The sequence below is a fragment of the Aythya fuligula genome, chromosome 14, assembly GCF_009819795.1.
Source record: "Aythya fuligula isolate bAytFul2 chromosome 14, bAytFul2.pri, whole genome shotgun sequence".
NCBI classification, from domain to species: domain Eukaryota; kingdom Metazoa; phylum Chordata; class Aves; order Anseriformes; family Anatidae; genus Aythya; species Aythya fuligula.
In genome coordinates, this window is record NC_045572.1 from 1,434,039 (window position 1) to 1,459,345 (window position 25,307).

Below are 25,307 nucleotides of genomic sequence, written 5' to 3' on the forward strand. Positions count from 1 at the left end.
CATATTCATGCAAAACCATCAAAATGATAGAAATGTCTGGGTCATTTCTGTAGTGCATTCATTATATACATACAGCTTTAACAAATCCTGTTTACTTTGTAAACATGTTTTAGAAGCAAAGTTGCTTTTACACTGGCAAGAAAATTTTCAGGGCATGATATGTGCTGTGCAAATGCTACCTGTTTTTGCACTGTGGGGTTTCCTTCCCACTTCTCGCCAAGAGCATTTGGTTACCCTAGCTCAGCTCTCACTCAGCAAGTGACATTAATTATCCACTGTAAAACAGCTGTGATCTGTTTATTAAAAAACAATGACTTAATTCCTGTGTATGCACCTAGAATCAATTACAACATGCACCTATAAAATCAGATATTTAAACTGATTCTAAATCACTGCAACATGTAAGAATTGATATAAAAAAATAAATGATAATTTAAAAAAAAAAAAAAAAAACACACTAAAATTTGACTTAAGCTTTCTTATAGGGAGTTCCACTTCTACAAGCTTGATTTCTAAGGAGCTTCTTAAAAAAAATTATGCTGGCTGCAGTGGTATCTCAAAATGATCTTTGTTTGCTGTGATCTTAGAAGCATAGCCCTTAGCTTAATGTCTCCTGCCATAAAACCTTTGCACTTCCACAGCTCACTATTAGCATTCCAGAACAGCAGTCAGAGGAAAGCATATCTTCCATCTAAAATATACAAGCATTGAAGGAAGAAAGAGTGATGCGCTGTTAGGTTTTGAGTTAAAACATGGACCCAGGACTGGCAGTCCTTTCTATTCTAAAAAGCTCCTCTCTGGACTTATTTTCCATTTGTCTTTTGCAGATGGTCTCTTTTGCAAATTGCCTTTTATAGTCCGTGCTTGCTCTAAGTCTGTCTGACAAAAGATACAATGATCGAAGCATTACAGCATAGGCTTGAAATTCCACTTTCCATTAGTCTCATCTCCCAAAACAGAAGATACCACTGAGGGAATACGCCATCCTGAGGACTCCTGGGATCAGTCGATGGGCTGAGCCTCTCCTCCTCCACTGGGATGCCTTTGTGTGAGATCTGAACACTTGGTTATACTGTGTGTCACTGTGGAAACTTAGAAATCTCTATAGAGTCTTTGTGCCTTTTAACGGGTTAATTTCCAGGCTGAGCACTTGTGTACATGTATTTCATGCATGCTGGCTCACTTTTGCAGACAATAACTATCACCTGCAATCCAAAGAACCTGTGTACCTGTTGCTGTAATAAATTGCACTTGATTGCATTGTTCCTAGTTGTGACAGTTCTCATTAAATGTGACTTGAGTAAGGGTATACATTATTGTGGTTGTGATAGTTCAGTACCCTGAATCCAACTGGACCCATAACTGTTAATCAGCTACACCCCTTAATGTGACAGAGACATTGGCAACTAGGAGATATTGCAGGTACCATGAAATAACACACATTCCTGGTGTTTAGGCTGGGACGCACAATCACATAAAGTCATTCATAAATTTTTCACTGTCTAATAACTGAAGCATATCTATTAATCGACACATATATATAACCAAACAGAAGCACATATATGGTTTTAAATGAGAAATAACTGCAAGAGGAAAGGTAAGAGCATGGATATGCTACAACATTTTTCTCATCTAAGTTCCCATCTGGTTCATCTTCCCTTCATAGTAATAAATTACACATTTCTTGCATGCTTGCTTTGTTGAAGTTGGCTAAATTTGACAGAACCTTACAGTGAACTTTTTATGTTTTTTAATGCATGTAACAACAATAGCAAAAAGATAAAACAATCCGACAGAAGTTCTCTTTGGCTGGTCAATAGTTTAAATATCTAATTAGTTGTAATAAATGTTTCTACAAAGACAAAAGAACATTTCAAGTCACTTAAATACACAGATCACTCACCTTGATTGAGATGCAAGGCACCACTTTATAATCAAACCTGTAAATAGAACCATTCCATCTCCTCCATTGATTTTTGTACATTAACTTTTGAAACTAACTAGATTTCTGTGTTAGTATACATACCATTCACCTAGTACTTGGAATAGGCAACTGATGCTTTAGAAGAAACAAAAATGCTACTTCATGTTGATTTATATACATATGTGCACATATATACACAGTCTTTGCAAATCTTTAACAGAAATCAATTTCAAAGCTTTTAACATGTATACAGCTTTTCCCCCACTAAGCAGTTATAAATTTCTCATTTTCTTAAGATCTATAATGAACTGCAGGAATACATTAAAGAATTTGCAATCCCTAAGGAATCAACAGTTTCCCAGACTCACTTACACCAGTATCTTAATGATGTGCTTGAAAAAAAAAAAATCACAAAATTAATACAAAAAAACACTAATTCCCACTGCTTATTTTCTGTCTAGGAATAACACCTCTAAGCTGGATCAATTATTACTGAAAACTGGAGAAGTCCCACCTCATTGGCATTTAGACAGGTTTGATCAATGTGCTGAGAGGTAGCTAGAGACTTTACCATGTTATTTTGTCATGTAATACTGTTCCTTCCTCCTCCTAATAATGAATTCCCTTAATAGGAAAAGGTTTACAACTGAAATGAGACAAAGCAGCTGTAAGAAAACCGAAGAATATACTTTTACACATTACTTTGGATTTATCCATTTCATACTTATCAAAATACTAGATTTAAGCAATTAACAAAAAAAGTGGATTGATTCATGATGCAACTGTACTGATTAGTACTCTATTCCTTTTGGCTTCACCCTTGTGGTTTTTAATGCCTATGTCTTTCACACAGTGATGAAGCCAATTATATCCAATTTAGTTTTCTTCTGAAATCATGGCTAAGTATCTGTGATCTCAAGAAATATGCTTTGTGCATTCTGTATCGTTTTTATATTGTGCACAATAATAAAGCAGGTAATAGCATAATCTCATCATTTAAATTTGCAACCCAGCTTTGAACAGAAAGCCTTACATAGTATTTTCTCACAGCTAATTAAATTGAAAGTCATTTGCTTCATATGTTCAGTATGATTATTTGAAAGATAAGATTGTTTTCCTTGTATTTCAATAAACTTGCAGGCCTTAATTTAATAATACTGACTTTATCAGGATACTATAACAGATTGCTCTGTCTCATTGGATTGTCATACCATAGATTGTTGCTCAATATAACTAAAGAAACTCAGTCATCCTCTAATGGTTGTATCATACAAAAGAAATATTTACATGTGTCAGGCCTAATCCCTAGAAAAGTACACTATAGCATCCATTTCCACACATATATATCCCTTGAGTTTAAGAAAAATTGTATTTAAGGAGGAGGGAAAATTGTCAAAGGCATATACATTCCACATTATTACAAATTAAGTGATCTCATATCCCCACATTGATTTCAGTGGAAGTTGGATCTATATAACACTTTCAGATTGAATGCCCTGATCACACTCCACTGTTGAACATTCTTCTGTAAAATTCACTGCCTTTTTCAGAAGAAAATGGAATTTTCTCAATGGAAGGAACGTTGTGATTTTTGCCTTCTTCTAGAGAAGAAGAAGGCAACTAACTAGGAGCATCCAGCTTCTGGCTTCATCCCCTGACCTCTACATCTTCAGTCCTGAATTGTCCTGAACTTTCACCCTTCCTGTTAGGGTTTACACTACATGAGAAGCGGGAAAAGAAAACAACTGAAAACCCAAAGTGCCAACAAACAGCACTCAAACCCATCCTACAAACCAGATGAAAACACTGGCTGGTAGCAAAGATGACAAAATAATTGTGGCATCCCAAAGATCATGACCTTGTTGCTCAAGTTTTGTTGAAAGCTCTGACCTGAGCATTCTCATAGAACCATTTTAGAAACAATTCAGATCTTCACATTTCCTTCACATTCTGTTGCTGTTAATAATATATGCGCATCGTGGCTTATTCTTCTCTCTCTCATTCTTCTCTCTCTCTTTTTTTTTTAAGTTGAGCAAAGGAGTGTCTGTTTCCTGTGACAAACATTTATTCTCATGTTTGATACTCCACAGTTTTAAAAGCAAAGATTAAAAAAATGCCCTTGTTGAAGATAGGTTATGGCACATAAGCAACTTTTTTTCTCTGCACTGCACTTACATTCTTATGTGCCAATGTCCTCAATATTTGAAGTGCGTAGTTTTAGCCTATCTCAACTTCCTCTACAGTCAAAAATAAAATGCAACACGAACCATTTCAAATAGAGGGAAGCTGGTCTGGGTGTTCTGGGTGTTTCTGAAAATTACATACACCATCTCTTAACTACCAAAATTCCAAGAATTTTTGTATTCCATAAAAAAAAAAAAAAAGGAGATGTATACAGGCAAAGAAAAAGAATGCAGAAAAATATCAGAAATTCACACATATGTTACATAAATGCAATCAGGTGAAGTGCGTTTTATCCCTTGGATTTCAAAATACCTGCTCTATTTTTCCTATCTTGTTAATACTGTAAACCTCTTGATTATCTGAAATAATTTACTTCCCTTGAAAATACATAGATACATAATACTGAATTAATCTTTTTCTAACATCATGTATGAGTCCTGATATGGTATGTAACTCATGTTTTGCTTTTTTGTTTGTTTGTAAACCAGAGGCATCAAAAACATAATAAGATGTTAATTGTGTTTAAGCAGGACAGACCACATGTAACCTTCAGGAACAGACAAATCAGATTACAATACTCTCATATATACCATCTAATGGTATAAATTTCTGCTTGGAATCTGTAAGAAAAGCAAGAAACGATCACTGGAAAATTCATGTGTAACAGACTAATGTATTATCTTATTTTGTGGTTTACACTAATGGGGCTAATCTGTATATGGTGTGTTTTCTCCTGAGGAATCATTAGATGCCTGAATCATAAAACATTATGTAGAATAAAAGAAAAAGGTTTAGAGAAAACAGCTTTATTTAAAGAGGTGAATAGATGTAAAGGGTATAATGCTGATAGCAATTATTGCTGATAACCTGAAAATACAATGGGCTATTCAGTAGTTACTTTACTATATTACCATCCTCTGTTTGAAACTATGTGATATTTTATCCCTATTACTATTAGCAGCCTTTTCTTAATATTCTGTATAATAACAACTAAATTATTCTAGATTACAACAGCTTCAGTTTTTATAGTTGTTTGTGGGTTTGTTAGCCAGAGAAGCATTTATATATTTAATAGAATATATATTTTATATAATAAATAAATAAAAATAAATAAAGTAAGCACAAACAGAAATATGCCACTATATGTCACAGAAGTGACAAAACTAGTAATAAACATAGAATCGGAATTCAAGTCCGTTCCCCAGTCTGGTGCTACCTCAACTCTGATGCTCACCCTTATTGAGACACAAATCTCCTAAATGAGTTCTCTTCAAACAACACAAGATTTTATCAGTCTAGCAAAGAAAATTAGTGACCTGATCTATAAAAAGAAATGCACTTTCTCTTACACCTTACAGAAACACTCATCAAGTGGAAACCTTTTTCATCAGGTACAGTCTACAAGGACCAGTGTCAGTGTGCATTACTCTAAAGTGGGTTACATACCTGAGGTATCTGACTTTTTTGCTCCTTTTCTTTATAACAACTGTACTTGTGTATCTATTAACATTTAGTCATTGATTTCTTCTCCAAAGTAACAAACAATTTAGGCAAAGCAATACTATTCATAATAGTATGGAATGATGTCACCTGGTTGGCTTTTAATTCATCCCAGTGATAGATATGAACCACACAGATGCAAGCTGTTTCTCTGCATGAGAAAAACAGACTTGAGCGATGGTCTGCGTATATAGCCCAGAAACTAAAAAATATCAAGGAGAATATGCACACAATATTACAGACATTTATATAGAGACATAACATAAGAAACTTTGCTTCTCTAGCCTGGGCAACCTATCATCCTAAAGATACCTTTGGAATTAACACATTTTCTTTGAGATAATCTAAATATACAAGTACTTTTAAAATTAGGTGTTTTTTGAATGAAAAACCTCCAAAAGAGTATTTGTTTCCTCCTAATATGGGTGTGATAACCCAGTTTCTGGGGGATATACAACTGTCACTTGACAATACAGGGAAGCCTAACAGAATATTTAGCTGACTTTCAGATGACTCCTTAGGTGAACTCTGCTCTAACTCCCAAGGCAAACTGCACTCCAAGGCTGTGTTGTTACCTTACTAAGCATCTAAAAGAGTTCTGCAGAATCACAAAGCAAAATGATGCTCTTCTGAAGAGGATAAAATTTCTTTTACTACTGATCTTATACTATAGAAACAAACAAGCAAACAAACAAACAAAAACACTAAAACACATAAAAATGTTATCTAGCTACAGACAATCCCTGTTCATGAAACAATGTTTAATTTGCCCATGAAACTATGCCATTTTTTATCTCCTGTAAACTGAGGACACTCATAGCCTCAAGACATACAAAGCTTCACAGATATGTGAGGTATGCCACTGGGAAATACCTGATCTATAAAAAATGAAAAGTACTAACACCCTCAAATATCCTAAACCCAAGAGTAGATCCTTGTTGTCCACCTTTTTTCCTGAATTTGCTGAGTTGTGTAATTGCATTGTTACAATTCTTAGTCAGGTAATCACATAATGTTTGTCCAACGTAACTCCCCCTAGCACACAAAAGTCAACAGTGACTTACAAACACGATTCTGTCAGATACAGTGGTTCAACAACTACAAATAATTGTGCACATGCATATCTTGTTGCAACCTTGTCCTTTTATATGAAATAATTCACAAAACTGGGCACTGATTAATACTATCATTAGTTAAGGAAAAAAAAAAAAAAAAGAAAAGTAAGAATACATGAAAAGTATAATGTTCAGGTGCAGATATCTTCTTCCTGGATATCCAGAAATATCTCACAGAACAATATGTATGCAGTCATAACTTTCATCCTTATATAAAAGGAATTATTCTTCAACAGGTATTTATCAGATATGACTTGCTCAGTCTGTCTGTAATGTATTCAAAATAATTATTAGATCTAAAAGCCAAGCTTTAAGAAGTGGCTACAATATGTCCATTTGGACAGCTACAGATGTGGTGAGAATTAAGACTGCCTGATGATTTCTGAAGATCCGAGGCCTTCTAGTTCCTGGCCCTAACAGCATGAGGCTGACAACTTTCCATCCAAGGCACCAACACTTCCTGGGTGCTCAGGAGAGCAGACTGCAGCGAAATGGCTAGGGGGATGTGACAGCAAGCACCAAGGCAGATGTGCCACCCCTCTGCCATGCCTCCCAGCTGGTTGCTCAGAAGACCTGTTGGGAAAAGCCTCCTCACTGACACATGCAAATGCTGCCTTGCTGAGATAGCAACCGCAGCAAAAATCCTGTTACAACATTTAGCCCAGGTTTACCTTCTGGGAAAATAAATAAATAAATAAATAAATCTGAACTCCTTTCCCAGTATTTGATTAATCAGTGTAACTATGACCACTGATGTAAACTAACACTGGAAAGTACTTCAGCTGTGAAATTTTAATAAAATACATGTAAAATACATTTTTTTGTGGCACTAGTGATATATTACAGCTACAGTTACATTACAAATCATGTTCACCAAGAAGATGAATTGAAAAACACATAAATGTATTTACTTAGGAGCAAAAGGAATAAAAATTCACTGTGATTCAATCACTTTTTCATATAACATCTCTGTAAAACCATGAAGCATGGTAGCCCAAACCAAAGCTTATAAATTGCAGCAGATTAGGATTTTTTTTATTAGGATTTTTCTCTAGACAGATGTTTTAAAATTCCAGTTCCACTGGAAAGAGCTTCACTTGATTACTGCTACATGAGATCTCTTCCCTCAAAACTTGCTCTGAACTAAGTTTTGTCTTCCACTTGGGCAAGTAGTTCCACAATTCATACCGTACTTCTATCATGTTTCTTTGCTAGGCTACACACATTAATGCTGAGAACAGCAATCCAAGGTAACAGAAGACAGCAGCACCACAGATTTCCATACAGCAGGCTGCCAGTCTTCAGGACACCCTAGCTAGATAGAAGAAAAAAAGAAAATTTGGGTTCCAGTGGCAAGATTGCTTTTGAGTAAAACTTAATTCATTGCATTGTTCCAGAACCACTAACTTTTACTATCCTAACAACTTAACAAGTAAAGACATCTCTGTTGCAATCACGTCACATAAACATCTCACCAATAGAGATATATCATTATATTATATTTTAAGCTCCCATATGTCACTAGAATTCATGCTGAAACAACCTTACAATGCAATCTTTATGACAGATTTCTGTGGATTAAGTAGTTTCCAGTTTTCTCTGACATTTTGTTAAAACTTTAATACTCTAAGCATTGCCTTTTGACATGCTTTCTGCCATTACTTTTTCCAGGCATAACCATATGTTACAAAACAGTAAATGTTTTCGATTAGGACATTTAGCAAGAAAATTATTTTGCACTTATACTGCATATTGTTTTGAAAAGTACAAAATGGAATAATATTTCATTTTATACACATGTGACTTCACTTCCCCATGTTTTGTTAGCTTTATCACAATCTGTTTAGACAGAATATTCTGTGAATATGAAATTCACTGTCTGTTTCAATAAGCCATCCCTATCTTTCTCTATCATAATGGGGACCTGCTAAGGTTAATCAAAGGAAAGTCAATTCCTTGCAGTTAAAGTGTAGGACAGAATATAAATCCTAATGGAGAGGAATAAAATCATGGTATATGAAGACAGAAAATGGACAACCTCTACCCACTTTCTGGGTCACACATTTATACAATTGCAATGGCAGGGGAGATATCTGGCATATCTATGTTTGGTGGAATAGTATTGTCCTGTCTTCTTATTTAAGGTATAATTTTTTTCTTGCCAAACCTTGGGTTAAGAGAGATAACTTTTGGACTTGAAACAGTTAATACAGCATGAAGAATCCAAACTTCATTTCTGTTTAATTTCTACACATTCATTTGAAAAACCCCAGAAATATTTGCTGCAACAAGGGATCTTTAAGTGATACAGTATGACATCCCCTTGCCTGCTGAACTTATACAGAGAAGTGGAACCATAACACCACCATTTCTTCTTCACACTGGTCTCTTTGGGATATTAGGACCAGTATAACTAATACATGATTATGATCCCCATAAGAATGATGTCTTTTAAGCAGTAATACCAAAAGAAAATAAATGAGCAAAGAAGGAGAAGAAAAAAAAAATAAAAAATAAAAAAAATAAATAAAAAAAAGAAGAATATTTTCCAGAGTAAAATACTGGGAGAAAAACAATGTCAACAGAAATATATTAGTTCCTAAGCAGTAACCCAGAATGTTGCCAATTTCCTGAACATGCAAAGTCAGCACTACTGACAAACTGAAATTGCTGAAAACCTAGCAATGCCAGCGTTAGTTCCAGGGGATATTAAACCTGCCATCAAGTACACAGTTCCTGGATTAGAACATCATAAGTTTTTATGGGCTTTTCCTTTTACTATCAAAAGCAACAGAAACAATGAATAAAACACACAAAGTAATGAAGCCAGGTCGTGTCTACAGCCAATCATTTTCCTCAGGAGAAAAAATACTAGTATTTATCCTCTTTTAAGCTGTTTTCATAGCACGGAAATTATACACAAAAGGCCATTCAGACACAATACCTATTTTCCAGGGCTATTCTAGAGGAAAACCCAACACAAATTTACAAAGTCAGATCCTATAAACTTCAACATGTTTTACTGCTGCAAGTAGCAAAGGACTCCCTTCTTTTGCATACTTAAATACTACTAATACAACAACAAAATACTTATAATTACTGATCCTTGTATCTCAGGAGGAAGTGTGTACCACCACATGCAGAAAATGCAGAAAGCCACCTACTGGAAAACAAATCAAAATAAACTTCTACTCTCTAGAGCTCTGAAGAGGCAGGTGAAAAGAGAAAGACAGTCAGTGCTACAGAGATATTTATCCTAGCTCTGCCTCAGGCTGTTAGGAGGAAATGAAAATTTAGTCCTTGAGTGTCATCTCCTTGAACTATTCGGCAAACCTTACTTTTGTTTTTTTTTAATAACTGTTTAAAGAAGAAGACAACAGCATGAAATTGCCAACCTGCTATTCATGCAAAAACTATGCATTAGCAAGATTGGTGGCAAGTGCATCTCCGCAATTACTATCAGATTTTTTTTTGTTTGTTTTGAAAGCCTACAGTGAGTGAAAGAGCCACAGACTATCCCTGTCATTGCTTAGTATAATGATGGTTATCATCATACTCTTCCATACCCACCATGTTCAATTTGAACTTTCACTGGTGTAATTTAAGCTCTTATACTTCTTATACTAACCAATATCATAGAGAAAAATATTATTATATTCCTCTCTGCAGTACATTTTGTATATTTGAAGACTCATTCTCTCTCTTCCTCTGATTCCCCTTCTCTTACCAGAACAATGTCCATTCAATCTAAGTTTCATTTTCCAGGCCCTGGATTAAAATTTAAATTTACATATATATATATATAAATTAATATATATATATGTGTATATATATATGTGTGTATATATATGTGTGTGTGTGTGTATGTATATATATATATATATATATATATATATAATTTTTTTTTTTCCCAGGGTGGGGAGGGGGCTTGTTTTCTTTTCTTGTTGATGTTCACCTCCCACTATGGCAAGGGATTGACATCCAGCTCGTCCTTTCCCAATTCTGTGATGGGTGCCATTCTTAGGTGTAAGATTTGGAATTTCATAATTTCAGGCCACCTCTCCAGATAGCTGAGATCCTTTAAAACCCAATTCAGTCTTTCTAGCTGCTTAAAGGTTTAGGCAAGTTTCATTATTTTCAGATCATTAATGAAAACACTGTAGATGGACTTGATTCAAAATTCTTTCCCTCCAGTTAACTACATAATCATGTCCCTTGTGTTATTTTACAAGTATGGTTCCCTCTGATCTGTGTTTTCCTACATTCTTTATAAGAAAGTCATTTGAGACAATGTCAGAAACCTTATTAATGTCAAAATATAGGACATTGGCTGCCTCCAGCAAACTATTCCACTGTTCAGAAGTGGTCCAGCCACTACCACATGGGATGCACTCATGAAAAGGAATGTTCAGTTCAAATAGGAAATATTTGCACTGTAGGGGCCATGTAGGATACACCTGTCCAGCTTTGCAGACTAGGGTATTAAAAAAAACAGTAATAATTGGTCGAACTGTTCTGTTGCTCATTTAAAAGCATAAACATTTCTGGCTCTTACTGTGGCCGCCTAGAGGTGATCTTTCTCTAGAGACAGTACCTTTAATGGTGCCACTGTGCTGGCAGCAGCCTCGGGCTACTCAGTGGGCAGCAGGGGGTGTAAGGTCTCACGGTGCTGCTAGATTCATGAATACTCTGGTGAATGTTTTAACACATAAGGAGATCAGTCCCCTGTTATAATACAAGAATTTATAAAACAATCACAGATTCAGCAAGAAATTTTCAGCAGTTGTATAAATTACACTCCCTGTAAAGTTGCCCCATAAAGTTGCAAAGTAAAGAGACAAAATGCGTAACTCCGTATTTGTGCCAGTGATACTGGGTCAGGATATATCATTAAAAGCAATAAGGAAAAAACTAGAAATACCTTTTCTAAGTAGGGTATATATTACTAAACCTCTTAAGAGATGCATACAGGGAAGTATATCTGTGCATTTATTCCTACAACAGGAAATGATGACAAAAAACAAGGTAGAATAATAAAAGGACAATCAAAAATAGAACGACAAACAAGAAATCCAAACAGCCTAGAATCACTTTCATGATCAAAAAGGATAACCCTCTATAGGCAGACATTTCTGAGGAAAACACCCAAGAAAACATTTCAGGTTTGTTCAAACCTATGGACGAACATCACAGAACATTTAACATGCCCAAAATTATGGAGGAGATCTTAAGGAATTAAAGCAACAAACATGTCTAGAAATAACATGGGAACATGTGAGTAGTCAACTTGGTTTACAATAGACAGATTAAAACAGCTAAGCTTGTACTAACCTACCATCCTGATATTGCAGGGTTTATCACTAAATTGTTTGACTGTGAGTCCACAAGAACTTTGTTGAGCTTTGGAAGAATCCAGACATTTTAAGAATAGCTGGAATTTTACAGACATGCGGCAAGAGTTTATTTTTTATTGTTGAAAAGGTTTGTGATTACTTCAGCTTTCTCTAATACAAGAGAGAACTTGTCAAGTTAGCTGTTCCCTTGCATTACTAAATTGAAGATTAAATAAGCAAGAAGGGGTTTTCTTAATAAATCTGACGTTCTAAGACTGGTACTTTAAAATACTTTAACAGAAGAGATGGAGAAATTAAGACTGGCCATGTAAAAAGAAAAGTAGTGAAAGCTGAATTTAAAGAGTAAACATAGGATCAACATGGGATCAGGGAAAAACAACTACAAAACAGTGTAAGGGAAACACCAAGGCCACTGAAACAGAGGATCTGCAGTAAGATCCTAGAAGACATCTTTTTTTTTTTTGTATAAGGAACACAGCAGTGAATCATAAGTGTATGAAAAAAGGCAAATGGGATGAAGGAAAATTGTTGCTTTTTAAAAAGAAAATATGACAGAGGGCTGCTGACACAGAGCCCTCCTATCAGCCACTCTACCTGCTCCACCAACTATATCAAAAGGGAAACAAAATTAGATTTATTTTTTATTATTATTATTCAGGGTGGGGCAAAAAAAAGTCTTTAATACTTTAATTTATATATAAATTACCTGCTTATACTTGATTCTGGTAACCTCATAACCTTTGAACTGACATGGTTAGTCTTTACCAAGATGCTCATATTTCTTTACGTACAAAAGAGGAAATGCTCTGTAAGGCATCAACTCCAATAAGGCAGCTTTTCTTTCTTAAAATGTCCTCAAAGTAACTCATTTTTTTTTTTAAATAATTCTTTATTGCCATCAGTTTTCAGATAAGTTCTATAGTTCCTAAGGATAAAGTAAAAAATGGGTGAGTAATGAACAATAAACCTGTCCTATAGATGAAATATTAAACCATTACCAAGATTTATGGAAGCACAATCACACTTTCATAAGCCAGTATATCTATCCTTGCAAAACAGAAATTTCTGAGATATCTATCTGATCACATACATCCCAATATTTCTAGATCACATACATCCCATGATACTAGCCTGATCAATTGAAAATGTAATAACATGTAACTGAGCTGCAGATACCCAGTAAACACTACTAAATTGCTACATATATTCTGAAAAAAAAAAAAACAGTTTCATAAATTAGCATTTATTTATTTATTTATTTATTTATTTATTCCCTTAATTGTAATGTTGTATTTTCAAATGTGTCTGTTTATCACTTTGGAAATATCAGGAAGGGTTTCATGCTGCATACACTGAGGCACTGATGCCAAAGCTAGTGGTCTACTCCTATAGTCCCTGTGGATGGGTCACCTGAAGATGTCACAAAGCACCAAAATCTGCCTTCTCTGGATGGTGGTGATTCAAAGCAGACTCCCAACTTGAAGTCTAACAATATCCATCAAGAAGAGATTGCACAAGTTCCTTTCTGAACAGACGATAAAAGAAAAACATCATTTACACACTATATCACACTGATGACAGCAGCATGTTTCTGCAGGTAAACCTTTGTAACCTGATTTCTTTAAAATAAAGTTTAGATGACACTTTTTTCCCCCAACTTCTCATGCAATTATTTGGAGTTGAAATGCATTTGTGAAAGGCTTTTGGTGTCACCACACACAAACAATAATAGGCATTGCAAGAGACCGGAGACATTCATCTCAGAGGTACTTTCAAATCATGTTTCAGTTGTAACAATGTCTTTAGATGAGATCATCTCTTCTCATACATGCATCTTTAAATGGTAAGAGTTCTTACTCACTGTTTATTTGGGTCAGATTTTAATGAGAGATAAGGACTCTGCATCTCTGTGTCATCTACTCCTTTATCCACATTCAATGGGAAACATCAGCCGTTCCCATCACAAGTAAAATCAGAATTTTAAAGTTCCTTGTGCGCTCTGGGATGCACCACAGAAAAATAACACTTGAATTACTGTTAAATACTCCTTTTTGAAGAGAGCTGCAATGCAGTGGATAGATACTGATAACCAAGGGGCTGAAAATAGTCCAGGTTAAAGAACACAGAGCTCCACATCAGCTCATCTGCCCTTCATCTTTGACTCTGTAAGAACAGATGCACACTATCTGCTAATTATCTTCCTCTGTGCAACTGATTATTATATTTTGCTCAGATATTTTTACAGCATACTTTGATATTTTTATCACGGATAGAAAAATAATTTAGATAAGGAAAGATCTAACTAAAAGGCTTGCCTACTCATCATCCTCATAATTATTTAAGGCTTACATTTATCCTTCCTTTGGAAGCAGTTTTTAATCTATTCTGAATAACTTACCAGGGATGATAGCACTTGAGCTGATAGCTGAGCTCACTTATTCAAAGGTCAGACACTCATGAAATAGCCAATATTCATGAGCCAATTAGGAAATTTGGAGATATATTTGTCATAACAGAAAGATAGGTCTATAGGAATAGCACTTAAAATAAGGTATTATCTCCTTTCTAACAGACTGAGTTCATTTTTGGCTGGTCAAGTGGCCTCATGTTAACTCATGATCATGTGGAACCAACAATGCTGTATTTTCAGTCCCAGCTGGAATCTCCCCAGGGAGCTTTACTCTACCTTCTGGCTAAAATACTTTGTACAATCATCCAAATCCCTGAAGGGAAAAAAAGGATTAAAAAAGAATACAAAACACAAACAAGCAGCTGCTCTAGGTTGGATAAACCACTGTATTAAAAGAAAACATGCTGCATTCAAAATACTCTATTTTCCCTGTAAAACCTAATAACTTCACAAAATAACATAGTTTCTAAATCACAGAATCACAGAATTTCTAGGTTGGAAGAGACCTCAAGATCACCAAGTCCAATCTCTGACCTAACACTAACAAGTCCTCCACTAAACCATATCACTAAGCTCTACATCTAAACGTCTTTTAAAGACCTCCAGGGATGGGGACTCAACCACTTCCCTGGGCAGCCTGTTCCAATGTCTAACAACCCTTTCAGTAAAGAAGTTCTTCCTAACATCCAACCTAAAACTCCCCTGGTGCAACTTAAGCCCATTCCCCCTCGTCCTGTCACCAGGCATGTGGGAGAATAGACCAACCCCCACCTCGCTACAGCCTCCTTTGAGGTACCTGTAGAGAGCGATAAGGTCACCCCTGAGTCTCCTCTTCTCCAGGCTGAACAAGCCCAGCTCCCTCAGCCGCTCCTTGTAGGACTTGTTCTCCAGACCCATAGCCCTTCTCTGGACTCGCTCAAGCACCTCCATGTCCTTCTTGTAGTGAGGGGCCCAAAACTGAACACAGTACTCGAGGTGCGGCCTCACCAGAGCTGAGTACAGGGGGACAATCACTTCCCTAGCCCTGCTGGCCACACTGTTTCTTATGCAAGCCAGGATGCCGTTGGCCTTCTTGGCCACCTGAGCACACTGCTGGCTCATATTCAGCCGACTATCCACCATCATTCCCAGGTCCTTCTCTGCCTGGCAGCTTTCCAACCATTCCTCTCCCAGTCTGTAGCTCTGCTTGCGGTTGTTGCACCCCAGGTGGAGGACCAGGCACTTGGCCTTGTTGAACTTCATGCAGTTGACCTCGGCCCATCGGTGCAGCCTATCCAGATCCTCCTGCAGAGCTTTCCTACCCTTGAGCAGATCGACACACGCACCTAACTTGGTGTCATCTGCGAACTTATTGAGGATGCACTCAATGCCCTCATGCAGATCATCGATGAAGATATTAAAGAGGACCAGCCCTAGCACCGAGACCTGGGGAAAGCCACTAGTAACCGGCCTCCAACTGGATTTGACTCCATTCACCACAGCTCTTTGTGCCCAGCTATCCAGCCAGTTTTTAACCCAATGAAGCGTGCGCCAGTCCAAGCCAAGAGCAGCCAGTTTCTTGAGGAGAATGCTGTGGGAAACGGTGTCAAAAGCCTTGCTGAAGTCAAGGTAGACCACATCCACAGCCTTTCCCTCGTCCACCCAGCGCGTCACTTTGTCATAGAAGGAGATCAGGTTCGTCAAGCAGGACCTGCCTTTCATAAACCCATGCTGACTGGGCCTGATTGCCTGCTTGCCCTGTAAGTGCTGTGTGATGACACTCAAATAATACTCTCAGATCCTTTTCATTTCCAAATAGCCACCTTAATATCATTGTATTAATTCAAAGTGATGGTTTTGATGGTTTTCTATTTATTTATTTTTGTGGTGAACTCTGTTGGAGGTGCTGCCTTACACTCTGGCTTTAAAAGCCAGGTATGCACATATTGGCTACTGAAACCAGCACTATGGCTGAATGAGGGGGAAAAAAAAAAAAAAAAAAAAAAAAAAAAAAAGATCAAATTCCAGCATGACTCTGTTCATCAAATCTTACCAAAATGCATGCCCAATATCACTTCATGTTAAAGGAAATTAAACCAGAGAAACTGTATTGTGTTTGCAACCAAGTTTGAGAAAACACTACACTAGAGTCACCTATCAGAAATCCAGCCATCTAACCTGATGAGATCCCCAAATGCTACTGTACAATGACAGGGGCTACATTTTGCTAATCTAAAGAAACCTCTCAAACTGAGAATCTTTGAATTAAATTATTATCTTTACCATACTGGAGTTCATGACATCATGTCCCCACCTCTTCTCTGGTTTGTCTCATGAAAGAAAAAATATAGGCTAATTTTTTTGTTAAGCATACTGACCTAGAAAGGCATTATAGACAATTTCTTCTGCTTTTAAGACAAAAATTAGTTATACATTTCATATACAGCGTCTGATAAATGCCTTAACTCAATACTCAATCCTGGAACCAAGTGATTCTAAGACCCCTCCACAGACACCAATTTTATGTCACCATCGGAATTGGTCTGTGATCTAAACTTAGTTTTGCTGAATGCCAGCTGTAAAAAAGACAAAAGTAATGCTGTTACCACATATGCATTGATAGGGAAAGGTACAAGACTCAATTCCTATCTCACTGTCACATAGTTCACACAATTGAATCAAAATAGTCACCTCATCGTTTAAATTACTGTGGTATCTGTTAAAAAATCTAGGTGAAACAGAAGTAAGTCTAGAATAGAATTAATTCAGTTTTTGTCAATACATTAATGCCTCTGGATGGATATTTAAATAAGAGAGTAATAAAGATTCACAATTTCAACACCTAATGCTGTGAACCAGAATACTGAATGTTTTTTTCTAGTTAACATACAGCATTAGAACTCTTGTTCCATTTTTAAATAATGGATAAAAAGTGAAATAATTTTCCTAGATTTAAATATGCATGCTGATCAAACTTTGACATGTTTCTAGACTCCACATTATTATTTCTTCTTCTACAGAATAAGTTCTATGACAAAGATGCAAGAGATTAATTTAAAAAGCATCCACACTTTTTTTCTTTTTTTTTTTTTTTTTTTTTTTTTTTTTTACAACAGCACGGGTACAAGCACTAATTTACTAAGTTGTGAAAACAATTTTCTAAATAATGTAAAATAATGTCAAGCTAAAATTTTTGATTTTATTGACTTTATTAAGCGATCTCTCTCAATCTTTCTCTCTCACAGAGTATTTAAAAAAATCAGTACTGAAGTACTTGTAAAAAATGCTTTAGGAAATAGTAGCAGTCTAATCTTACTGTCACTGAAATAATTTGGTTCTGTATCATTTGCATCAAGATATCTCAAAGTACTTTAGAACATTGCATCTGTAAAAAGTCTCCCTCTACCACTAAATGATTTTTTTCTTTTCCTTTCTGTTCAATTCCATATATCTTTTTTGAAAGCACTTTTCTGATGTCTTTTGAAAAGCTGGAATCCTAAATCAAAAACTCAGGTTTTACAGCTTTGAACACATTTATCAAAATTCTTCCCTGCAGAAGCTCAATCAAACAAGCTTGACCACATCCTAGGCATACAGGTTATCAGCTTAAGTAAGTGTGATCCAAATAGCCCAAATAAGATTGGAAGTCCTAAAATTTGCAACTATTGTCTACGTTTACAAGCAGAATGTTTTCATAAGTTGAGCTGTGGCTTTGTCTCAGCATGGAATTGTGAAATTTTGCTTGCCTAATAGGGTGGATAAAAATAATTCAAACAAAACTTAAGAATCAACAGTCCACTTCTTTGTTGCCTTCTCACTCCCCACAGTAAATTGCTGACAAGCTTTCCTGATGTTTTTTTTAAAAGCAAAAAAGACCATATGTGAAATATTTTAAAATCACAAGCCTTTAATTTAAGTTTACAACATTATCATGAGGAATTGTTGAAAAGGACAGGTGTGAAACTGTTATCTGTATTTGCAATACTCTACCTTGAGGTCTATGAAGCAAATTGTGGACTAAAGTGGAACTCCACTTTTCTCTTTTCTACTTTTTTTTTTTTCAAAAACAAAAAAAGTTTGCTTATGTACACTTCAAAACCAGAACAAGTTAAAAAACTGAATGGCAACAGAGACTGGCTGACTTTCACAAGGTCACTAGACAGTCAGAAGATACCCTTGCTCTGAACAGCAGTAACAGAGCTGTGGATAAAGCACCCTGGCCCCAGTTCTCAACTCTGATTCGGCATTCCTTGATGATCAAAGCTCAAGCTGTAATTAGACAAGAGAATTTCCTGTAAAAGCAACTCATTTAAAGATATGTTCTAAAGTATAAGACCATGTTAAGAGGCCTGTTCATACATGGCTATTATAACGATGAAATCATCCTTAAATGACAGTTACACCAATGTATTTACAATTTGATGTCCAGTCAAAAATTATAACCATATAATTTATAACAGGCACAATGATCTAATTTATCAAATGTCACCTATGTGTTCCTTAAGATAAAAAGCAAGTTGGCATCCAGCCACAGAATAATCTGGCCCTGAGTAGTTTCAAGGCACAGCAAGTACATACGCCAATGTGTGCAAAAAGAAGCACACTGGTCTTTTGCAGAAAGATGGATGTTGAAAGAAAAAAAAAAAAGACTAAAAGTCTGTACATGCATTACTCAGTAGCACAAACTGACAGTGACATGCACAGCACAGATGCTACTTATATTTACATCACTTTCAAAATCTCCCATCCAAAATAGAAAGATGACTTTTTAAATTGGTATATGAAAGAAAAAAATTAACTGGCGGGGATTCAAATCGTGTGGTCATCTTCTCTTTGTAGACTTAGTTTCCTGTGTTTTAGTGTGTTTAGAACTCCTTTATAATGAAACAGACAGAGACATTAGTTAAAATCCCAATTTTATTTCTTTAGAAAAGTTAACATATTTTGTGATTTTATAATGAAAGTAAGTTTTCTATACTCATAAAACCAATTCCATAGTATTATTAGCAGCACATGAAGAGTCATTATAGAGTACAAATAGAAGGCTATGCTGTATATAGTATATTTTAGGCTACAATAAGAATTTTGGACGTATAGTGAGATGTAGGTTTTTCTTCAGAGCAAATGTGAAGCCCACCTCTTTAATCCTCTCCATAACTGAAAACAAGTAAACAAAAAACCATAGATGAACACAAGGTAGTTCCTCTTGGTAAACAACAGAACAAACTTGGATAAGATCTTAGCTAGCTTTTGCAAGAGGAAAGCAACATACATTTACCTAATAAGACTGTAGGTCTTTCTAGACCTGCACAAGGTCATTCTTGAAACCTGAAAGGAAATGAATGCTTTAGTTAGTAAGTGTACACAGGACCATTAACACCAATTACACCACAACAATGGAAGAAACTTACAGTATAAATGCATTACACTTGTAGCATTATCCATTCCTTTGATGCTCATCTGCTCCCATGCATATGTTGCTAAATCTGTGTTAGATGTATATGAAGAATGAGAAGTTCCTTGACATATATGCCCTCCCTAGGACAACAATTCTGACCAGAGTTACCAATGTTAATGTTGATATTACTCATTTTGGCTCTGCAAAGATGCCAAGGAACAGCAGGTAAAGAGGAAAAGAAGAATTCACTTTGTGTTCTTGGACCCCGTCCAAAAACTTCCCCAAAACAGTGATATAACACCTGTCAGATAAAAGGTTACAAAGGTTTAGACAAACAATAAACAGAAGAATAAAAGCAAAATTCACAAACAAAACTTAACTTACCAGTATTTCAGCTTGTCTGGGAGATGTTGTGGTACAGGTCATTCTTCCAGAAGTGAGTTGAAGAGACTTGATCATTCCAGACTGTGGTGAAGAGAAAAACTGCTCATTTGAAGAGACCCAGATGTGTGCAGATGAGCTCCCAAACAGTAAAACTCAGCTGTACTTAAATGAAAATAATTCTTGTAGCAGCCTACAACAGGCCTTTGCCTCAAATAAAGCTGTCTGCTAGTGAACACATAGACACTTCTAATACAGACTGATTGTCAATTAACCATTTCAGAAAACAGAACAAGAGTTGTGATTTCACCAGGAACTTATATTAGGATATAAAAAAACAACATCAAATCCTTGGATAAGCATCTTTCTCAAATCAATAGCGTATCAAATCAAACAGCACAGTATTTCACTCCATCACAGACAACTACAAAACAGTTTCAATATTGTGTAATCTCATCTAGAGCACAGTACCTTCACACATCCAATGTCAAAGTGGGAAGGTCCATTCTTAAGGCTAAATACTGACCTCGACCAAATCCTCCTTTGCTTGTTTGTTGTTTTGTTTTCCTGTTATTATGTAAGATTATTGCCTGGACTCATAACATCTCAGCTTCTGGCTATGGTAACACATCAACCACAAGATGTGTTATAAGGCCATATGATACATGTATATAATGTAAGTAGTGGATTTTTCTGCAACTGAAGAGTTGAAGATTACATATCACAAATTCCAAAGCTATGACTTAAAGGAATGCATTCCAATGCATTCCTACAGAGCAGATTATCCAGATGTGTGCTCCATACACAATAAAGATGACTTGTGCATTGTGCAGTTGCAAAATATAAAGAATTGCCTTTTAGATGTATATAAAAAAGAAACTTTTTACAGTCATTCTACTGAAAATTCTTTTGCTATTATCAGGGGAAAAGAATTCTTATTTGATGGTGGAAAGGTTTACATATCATGGGATCAAGAAATATGGACCAGATCAAAAACAGAAAGAAAACTTTATTTCATTAACTCAAAGATGTCTTTATCAATTTATAGGGCTACTTGTACAGTATATGATTTTTTTTCAGAGCATTCTGATATCATTCAGTTATACGACTTATAAATTATATTCTTACAAGTCAGTTTGCACAACACTTGCATTCTATTTCAGTTTAATAAAAATAAATAATTCTTTCCGAGGCAGATGCAGCCAGTACATGATAAAATATAAAGCAAATATTTCCCTTTCCACAGCTGCTGTGAAACTTCTTTAGGACGGCCATATTCTGGAACAGGTTGCCTAGCGAGGATTTTTTTTTATTCTTCATCTTTTGAGATTTTCAAGACCAGACTGGACAAAGCCCCGAGCAACTTGGTCTGAAATTAGAGCTGACCCTGTTTTGAGCAGGAGGTTGGAAGAGAGACCTCCTGAGGTCGCTTCCATCTTGAATTATTCTGGATGTATGTCTTAAAATATAAGCATACATTAATAATAATAAAAAGAAAAAAAAAAAAAAAACAAAAAAACAAAAAACAAAACTTCTCCTCCCTCCCCCCATTAAAATTTACACTGAACATAAACAGAAAATAAACGATTGAGACTGTAATTTTTATGATTCTCTCAAACTACTAAGACCTTTCTTAGATGCATGTTTTTTCACAAAACATTTTTGAGAAAACTTATAGTAATATAAATAGTCTTCCCATTCAATTTTGACTTTAAAGAAATATAGCATGAAAAAGCTATGAAATATATTTATCTAACAGATAGAACTTTCATAAACAAAAGATCGAACTCTTGAATTTCCATCCAAATAATTTTGGACAGTATTTCAAATATTTATGCCACTCATATTATTAAGTATGTACCAGAAATATTTCTTAAGCTACAGAAGAACTAGGAAAATGAAACTGCATTCAGTATCAGAAAGCTCATATTTTCTAGCTACAGGTTGAATTTGAACAGCCTGAACTACCACTACGGAATAAAGAGGAACTGAACAAAAATAACTGAAAGCAAGTGAAAGAAAAAAACAGAGGTGAACAAGCTATACTGCTCAACTCAGCTTTTGTGCAATTAACATCACCAGTTGACTCAATCTACAGCAAAGATTCTGCCTGAATTGCCTATGGACTGAATCAAGACTTTAAAGCATTTTCAGTACAGCAAAATTCTAATAAAATGTAATCCAAGAAAAATAATAATCTCAGGTTATACACTGCATGGAGCTAAAATATAGAACAGTATTCTACATGACCTTTCCAATAACTCTTATAAATGCCTCTTACTTTCAGGGAAATCACCAGGTACAAGTTGTTTCAAAAAACTCTAGACCTACAAAAATATTTACTTTAAGTGTGTGATAGTATAACAGAGATCCTACTATCCAGTTAAAAAAAAAAAAAAAAAGATAAAAAATGAATATTTACCTTGTAAAATTCATACTTTCTAGAAACAGGATTGTAAAGTGCCAATCCCATCAGTTTTCCACTATTTCACATAATTTATTGTATAGAGGATTATCAGAAAAGATGCTAGAAAGACATTCTTTTCTCTTGGGTGACTTTTTTTTTTTTTTTTCCCCAAGATCATCAGAGATATTCTCATAGACCTTTATTTTTTTCCAAACCCTTTAGCAAATGAAAATGGTGCTCTTTGAATACGAGCACTTTGAATTTGGCCTTTCATAGACTAGCTATGAAAGGCAAAATGCTTTAGAAGTTTTAAAACTGCATTTTGTCTCTGAATCTTTATGATTCTATATATTCTTCACATTCACCTGTAAAATGATATAAAAATGAGCTTCAAGCTATAAATTTCTTTGTGGAAAACTACATTGCCTATATTGTCCCATGCTGATAAGCAGAAACTGGATATTAGTATCTTGAATCCCTTTATTCATTTTTCTTTATTGATTTGCAAAAAGTACATGCTTTTATTTGTGTTATGAGTGCTTCCAAGATGCAGAATGTTGTAAAGATGCAATTAGAAATAAAGAAAATAAGAGAGAGTACTTCCTTCTTGTGTCCCCATAATAATAGGTAATAGGAAAAAATTACTTTGGATGTTACTTGAGTTTTTGTCTGAAAAGCCTGACCAAAGTCCCTAGAGGTCATTGCTCATGCTTGGTTATCAAAACATTACAAACAGCGGTTCACTTGTACAGAACCTGCCCCAGTCATATACACATGTGTACTGATGGTTAGTCTAAACATCCTTCCCTTCTTCAGACTAGCCAGAAGAAACATTTACCATTTTTGTTGGTATTTTTTTAGCCCTTACTGAAGATCATACATCTACACACTGAAAAGGAGTCATGTTTGACAGTATGCATTACATCACTGAATTTAAATCTATTTTCTTTTCTTCTCTTCTCAATAGAACTGAGATGAAATTACTATGCAAAAATAAAGACTGGAGTACCTATCCCGAGGAAGCCACATTACAAGTTGATGATGCTGAAATGGACAGTGTATGGATACAGAGGAAGAATTCATGACTATTTATTAATGCATCTTTTCCTCCTATCAAAGTACTGTGTAGGCTGGATTGTCACAGAATCTAAATTAAGACATGCAAACATATAGATGATAAACAAGAAGGAGAAAGGAGCACTTTGAAAATAAGGTTAACTTCTCCTGATAGAAGAATATTCTCCCTGTACAACAGCTACTAAGCAAAAAATACTTAATTGAAGGGTTGAAGAGAACAGGTTACATGCTAAACTTGACAAATGAAAAGAAAATTAAACGAACCACTATAAAGATTCTAACCTTTAATGGTCCTAACGTCACATATTCAGCTTTCCACTTACTGTGTAAATGTTGGAAGTGACATATTCACTTCCAGCAGAGGTACCCTCCTCTGCTGAACATCCCATTTCCCAGGGATAAGCAGAGTCTCTCACCTGGTATCAGACAGATCCACCTCTAACCCAGAAGGGTACTGCCTGGTCAGCTCCTGCAGTTCTACCATTTTATATACCTTGATTATAGCTCTGATTTCTGACCAGAGCAGCTGTCTGCAAAGTACTCAAAACTTCAGCAATAGGCAACTTTTATTTCTTTCTAAAGCTTTAAATGTGCTTATAAACTGACCTTCAACATACAAAAATTACTCGTTTCTCTTGGTGATGGGCTTTCAGAGGATCTGATTAGAAAGTGTTTGATACACAGTCACTGGGAGGAATGATACACTTTTGCCTTTGTTCTTCCTGCCTTTTTCTAGATTCTTATACAATGGAAGTTTTAAACTGGTCTTATTTAGTGTGTTACTGTTGCCTTTTTGCCATGATACAGATAAAATAATTTAATTAATTCCTGGTCCAAATGCCCCTAGCTGTTAAATAAAAGAAAGGTCCCAAAACAATAATTCTTCATTTTTCACCAAAACACTCCCTTTCCGCCCCCTGCCCCTTCCCCCCTCCCCGCCCCTTCCCCCCCCCGTATATGCAAACTGCCTGTTTGCTGTGGCTTCAGACAGTAGGGCTTTCATATGCTGCTTTTTTTTTTTTTTTTTTTTTTTTTTTTTTGCCATATCTTTAATAAACTATGGAAAACTTTTCTGAGACTATGCTTCTAAGGTGAGACTCAGTGTGGTTTTGTTTATTCAAGAACAACAAAGAAAGTTTTAAAATATCACTGTCACAAAGCAAGCATTTTCTGAATTACACCACAATATAACAAATACAGCTATGCCTAACATGTTGTCAAAAAATAAAGAGTTGACGTGAATTTTAATGTCCTTTTGTGTCACTGTGTAATTAAAGTTAACAACAGTCAAAATGTACTAGATGAATATTGAATATTTACATTGGAAAATATTCAAATCACAATAATTTCTCTCTGTAATGCTAGAGGAGTTACAATATGATATCTTATTTATATCACAGAATCACAGAATCACAGAATTGTCTAGGTTGGAAGAGACTGCATAGGCTGCACCGATGGGCTGAGGTCAACTGCATGAAGTTCAACAAGGCCAAGTGCCGGGTCCTGCACCTGGGGCGCAATAACCCCAAGCAGAGCTACAGGCTGGGAGAGGAATGGTTGGAGAGCTGCCTGGCAGAG

At 35.6% G+C, this 25,307-nt stretch overlaps 1 protein-coding gene across 2 annotated transcripts in view; it reads right to left on the minus strand.

Moving 5' to 3' along the window:
- The window catches only part of GABRB2 (gamma-aminobutyric acid type A receptor subunit beta2), a 162,469-nt gene that overhangs the window by 37,517 nt on the left and 99,645 nt on the right, over positions 1-25,307 (minus strand). The gene's annotated exons all lie outside the window — the stretch shown is intronic.